This window comes from Gavialis gangeticus, unplaced genomic scaffold (assembly GCF_001723915.1).
Source record: "Gavialis gangeticus isolate Ggan-Ray unplaced genomic scaffold, GavGan_comp1, whole genome shotgun sequence".
NCBI classification, from domain to species: Eukaryota; Metazoa; Chordata; order Crocodylia; family Gavialidae; genus Gavialis; species Gavialis gangeticus.
Window position 1 is genome coordinate 8,155,689 of NW_017729017.1, and position 5,678 is coordinate 8,161,366.

The 5,678-nt window shown below is 51.4% G+C and overlaps 1 protein-coding gene across 1 annotated transcript in view; it reads left to right on the forward strand.

The window, feature by feature from the left end:
- Positions 1–2,951: 2,951 nt before the first annotated feature.
- AHCY (adenosylhomocysteinase) overlaps positions 2,952–5,678 on the forward strand; it is an 88,310-nt gene continuing 85,583 nt past the window's right edge. The window contains exons 1-2 of the mRNA XM_019513095.1: positions 2,952–2,967; positions 3,731–3,736. The gene's annotated coding sequence lies outside the window, so the exon portion shown is untranslated. The remainder of the gene's footprint in view (positions 2,968–3,730; positions 3,737–5,678) is intronic.

Here is a 5,678-nt window from a genome sequence, read left to right on the forward strand (position 1 = left end):
AAAGAAAATTGACTGCATCGGAAATCGGCACAACAGGGCCAATAATTACCTGTATGTGTGTGCAGCCGCAGCGCAGCACTCACGCAGTGAAGAGCACAGCCCAGCAGCGTGGAGAGCTGCCTCCAGCTGGTAATTCCATTGTGGTGGAAGGGATGGGGGGAGGGAAAGGGCACAGGGGGCAAATCACCCCACCCCCTGCGGTGAGGGGGAGGGGCAGGTGCTGCCCAGCTGAGGTGGGGAGTGATGGACCCGCAACTCGTTGTGGGGGGGTGGCTCCCACAGCTGTGCACGGAGGGTGTGTGCCATGGTTCTGCATGGGGCAGGGCAGAGCAAGCAGGCTGCAGCTACAGCTGGAGCCGGGGCTGCATCAGGCTCTTCTTGCTGGGGGTGGGGGCTACAGAGGGGGGCTGCAGCCACCTCAAATTTTGCCATAGCTCCCTCCCAGCACCACTGCCCCAGCTCAACCCTTGCCTCCCCCCATGCGCTGGGAAGAGCCAGGGCTGCACTGGGCATGTGGCAGTGGTGGCATTGGGAGGAAGGTAAGGTATGGTAAAATTTGGGGTGGCTGCAGCCCCCTCTGTAGCCCCCCATCCTGAGCCCAGACCCCAGTGAGAAGAGCCCAGTGCAGCTCTGGCTCCAGCCCACAGATGTAGCCCACCCTGACCTGCTCCACGCAGATCCGGGGGGCACATGCCCCTGCCCCCTGTGTCCCCCCAGGGTACACGCAGTGGTGGGAGTCCCCCTCCCCCCACTGATGAGCCGTGGGTCTATCTTGTGCCCTGCTGCACCCCACCTGGGCAGCACCTGCCCCTGCCCCCTCCCTCACCACAGGGGCATTGATCTGCCCCTCCCCTTCCACCACAATGGACTTACCAGCTGGAGGCAGCTCTCCAAGCTGTATGGAAAATTGTATCAGTATCGACTGATATACCTCCTTAAAAATCAGATATTGGTATTGGCCCCACAAATCTCTATTGGTGCACCTCTAGTATAAGGACAACTATGGGGGAATGTACAGAGACAGAGTTAAATAATAACTGACCCACTGACTAGCTATTTGCTGTGGAGGAAGTGGGCCAGGAGATCTGTATATCCCATCCTCAGCACGCATGAAGCGTGCAGCAATACTTTTGGCCACGTAACCCCTTGGACTATGCACCCTTACTACAGAGTACAAGGGGAGTTCTTTTTGCGCATGCTACCAGACCTCAGGTGCAGGTATGCAAATACAAGCAGATGTTGCACACTGTTAGTCAACCCACCCCCACAGTGAGGGAAACGCATACAAATCCAATCCCTAAAATGCAACAGAACTATATGACTTAATGGGACTTATCACAGAATATCAAGGACAGCTCAAACAACAAATTTCAAATACAGGCAACTGATTCACAGACTGGCTCTGACCTACTCCTTCACTACTTTTTTTTTTTTAGATTAGTCAACACAATGAAAAACTTTTGCATAACATCTGATGAAAGAATCCTCTGCCTGCAGCTAATTCCCAAACAATATGGGGTCAAACTAATCTCATAAAATATCAGTTATGAGCTAGTCTCCCAGTTTTACATTTGCTGCTGTTGAGGAACTTATTTCACATAGTGGAAAAGAGAAAAGTCAATATAAATATGAACGTTATTGCCTAAAGATTCTGATTTATTATGAGGATCTTTGCCTTCCTTAGAAGCTGCAGGCATTGGTTCTTGCTATGGGCAGGAGGCTAGGTCAGAAAGACAAATGATCTAGTCTGGTTTGACTGTCTCCTCACCCTCTCAAGCAATTGCACTCATTTTTAGCTTGTTAGCTAGTTAAATATACAACAACTAAGTCTAAAGTTCAGAACAGAAACAGTGATTTAATCTGCCTTGAGATCAGCCATTAGCAATTGCTCAATGTGCAGTTTCACCTGAATATCCCATTTTCAGGACTAACACTGTGAGGCTCTGACCTTCTAAATATGGCTCTCTTGATCTGCATGGGTGATCCACCAAAGTACGGAGCATGGTATGCATGTGTAACAGATTAACTGGTTACAAAGACTAATAAAATGAAGGGCTGTATGGAGAAGGTCTTTGTTCTTCCTTTTCTGAGGAAGAAGTTCTGAAAAGAGCAAAATATTCCTTGTACTACTGTACAACACAGAGGCTATAGGAATTTTATATTATGCATTCCTTAGGCCTAGTCAACGTTTAAAAAGAGATTTCACTATTGATATGCCAGGTAGAGGTATGATTTTTTAACCAAATGTAGCTATGCCAGTGTAAATCCTAATATCAGGGGCAAATTAATTAGCTCCTATCCGGCCCTAGTTACCCAAGTGGAGCAATTCCCCCTAGATGGCCTGAAACTACCTGTACCTGAAGTTACCTGAAGTCACCTGCATGCTCACATTCTGGTCCCTTACAATTGCAGTTCTCTGCTCTGTACTCCTTGGCTAGTAACACCAGTCTGGATCCTGGCTTCCTGATCTTAACTATGCCCCCTATAAGCCCTTTATTGGTGGCTTAACCTTGGTGACCATTTATATCTTGGTCCCTTGAAGACTTCAAGCTCATCTGCCTGGTTCTGCTTCCCCTGACTCTTGACTCTGGCCTGGACCTCATCTATTCCTGATTCCCTAGACTGTGACCCTCTAAAGCAGCATTTCTCAACAAGTGGGTTGCAAGAATATATAAAAGGGCTGTGGACAAATTTTAAAAATGGATCAACAAACTTCAAAAATGGATTCTCTTTTAATGGAGAAAAACATGGAAAACTGTGGCTTTCCCCTTGCAGGCTGGAAGAGTTCCAGCTTCAAGGGATTCTTGGGGCTGCTTGGGGCTCCCCATGTCTCCATACATCCACCCCCTTTCACACACATTGGAGGACTGGGGCCTGGGGGCAGCAGGTCAGGAGTGAGGGGCACTGGGCCATTGATGTTTACAAATGGGGCCTGGTACAAAAATGGTCGAGAATCACTGCCCTACAGTAGTGGTTCTCAACCTGCTTAGAGTCAAGGCACGCCTCCTTGGACTTGAGGTACCCCTCCATAACTTTTGTGAATTGAGTGGTACACCATTTCAAAAAAGCATTTATAATAGTACTTACCTCCTTGAAGAGGTGCCCACTTTGTGGGGGCGGAGGAACACTAGCAGGGAGAGCCTGAGCAGGCCTGTATCTGCTTATCTACTCACACTTCCCATGGCACTCTTCAAAGGATCTTGCCTCAACATCCTGGTTGAGAATCAGTGCTCTACAGTCAGACCCTGACTGCCCACATCCCAGCTGTAACCCTGGCTCCTGCTATGGGTAAAATAGCAATATAGTTAACTGACAAAACCCTCCTATTTTTACTCATATGATTATAATTTATACTATAATAATTTATGCTGGTTGGGACAGTTGGTATAACCTTTACTGGTATAAGCACCAGTTTGCTGGTATAACCATATCCATATTAGAAGGATGTTGCCAGCTAACCATACGATACTAAAATTATCCTAGTGTAGACAAGATGACATATAGGGCTTATAACAGGATAGGTCAGGGGTGGGCAAAATATGGCCTGCAGGCCAGATCCGGCCTACCAAGTGATTCTATCCAGCTTGCAGCAGGTCCCTTGGACCCACCAGGCCCTTGCGTGGCTGCCAGCCTGGGCCATGGTGCGTGCAACCGAGTGCAGAGGTGCTGCTTGGCACGGAGCGCAGCCAGCCCTATCCCTGTGCGCGGCTTTTGGTCACATCGGGAACAGTAGTCTGTGGGACCAGGTGGGGACGTCATGGTGAAGTGACCAGACTTGGCTTTACAACAGCCCCCATAGGGGCAGCTTGCTCTGTCCTCACACTTCAAGCTGCTGCTGCCAGCTTTTCTGACGTTGCTGCTGGACTTGGTCCTGCTGCTAGGGCACTCTGGCCCATCCACCCACTCCCTGCTGCTGGGGACACGGAATGGAGCAGGCAGAAAAGACTTGTAGGTGTGCTTCTCTTAAGTGAGTTTTTTCTTTGCAAAAAGCTTCTCTGAAGTGAATGGGATGGCTCACAGGATATACAGTTAAGGACCTGATTTCTGCAAGATCAACTACAATATTAATTAAATAACCTGTCTCAGTTGCCTGTATTCTCCCTAAAACAATGGTTCTCAACCTTTTTAGGCTCAAGGCACTACTCCGTAACTTTTGTGAATTGAGCAGCACCCCATTTCAAGAACTAATTCACATAAGTTTAGGGCTGGTAGGGATCTTGAGAGATCAGCAGGTCCAACACCACCCTGCTCTGGGCAGGAATGACTGCTAGGGTCAGATAACCCCAGCAAAGTATGAATCTAGTCTCCTTTTGACTATCTCTAGGGTAGGTGCCTGGATATTGATTTATTACAGTGCTTACTTCCTTTCAGAGGAGTTGGAATGGGGGAATGGCAAGGCAGAGGGAACCTAAGTCTTCCCCTAACTGCTTATCTACTCACACCTCAGGCCTGAGTTTTCCCTTATCTGCTTATCTCCCTACACTTTGTGCACCCCTCAGAAAATGCAAGCTCTTCCAGGAGCAGGAAGACATAGTTAGCTGCGTCAGTCTGAAGTCAAGCGGGAGGCAGGGTAGGGCTGCACCTTAGACTAAGCTAACTACATATGTATAGCTAGCTAGATAGCTAGCAGAAGCTTTTGTGAAGTGAAGTTCACTTCATGAGGCGTCAGCATCCAACAAAGTGGATTCAGCTCATAAAGCTTCTGCTGTGTGCGCATGTCTGCACACACACACTTAACTGACTCCAATGGCTGCAACTTCAACCAAATGACAACACACTTTGAGATAAAGCATCTTGCCCTTGAAGCAAAGAGAGAGCAGAGGAAGGAAAAGAAGAGGAATCCCAGCCTATAGCCTAATCTCCCCCGTGAAAAGACCTGCAAGCTTTTGAAGACGGATCCTAGCTCAAGGATTGGGCTCAGGTCACCTCAAGACCCATGAGTGAGCTGATGGAGGGACTGCAGAGGACACACACACACACACTTCGGTTGGTCTGCAGGTGCATACCTACCCTGCCTTCCATGACAGCCACGGCCCGACAGGATTCCCAAAGTGACCCCAGAGACTCCCAGCAGACGAGCCCGTCGCCCGGGCGCCCCCCACCCCGGCCTTCCCCAGAAGACTCGCCCTAGCATCTTTCCCAGTCCAAAGCCCAGCGCGAGCCGAGGGCGGGCACTTCCCGCGAGGGGCCGCAGGCTGAAGAGGCAGCGCGGCTCCCCCCCCGGCGCTGCTCGTTCGCGCGGGCCCCTCCGCGGGCGCGTGGCTGCACCTCACCTCGGGCCCTGGTCCAGCTACGGGACCCGGAACCGCCCGCGCGGCTCCCCTGACCCGAGGGCTCAGGAATGTGGCAGGAGCAAGGCCAGGGCTTACGGACACGCTCTCATCGCTCAGCTGCTATCAGTTCGGGCGGGCGAAGGGGAACGGCCGAGGACCCAGAGCGGGCGAAGGCCCCAAGCCGGGCCTGCCCGCATGCTTCCCCCGGCCGACACCACCTGCCAGCCACAGGCCCTGCCCGGCCCAGCCCCGCCCCACGCAGGCATTGGCTGAGGCAGGCTGCGGCGCGGAGCCTATTTAAAGCCGGCTTTGGCGCCAGCGCCTCCCTCAGCCCCTGACCCGGCGCGCGCAGCAGCTTGCACAGCCCGCCCAGCGCCCGTAGTCTGCGGTTCCGGATCTCGGCCC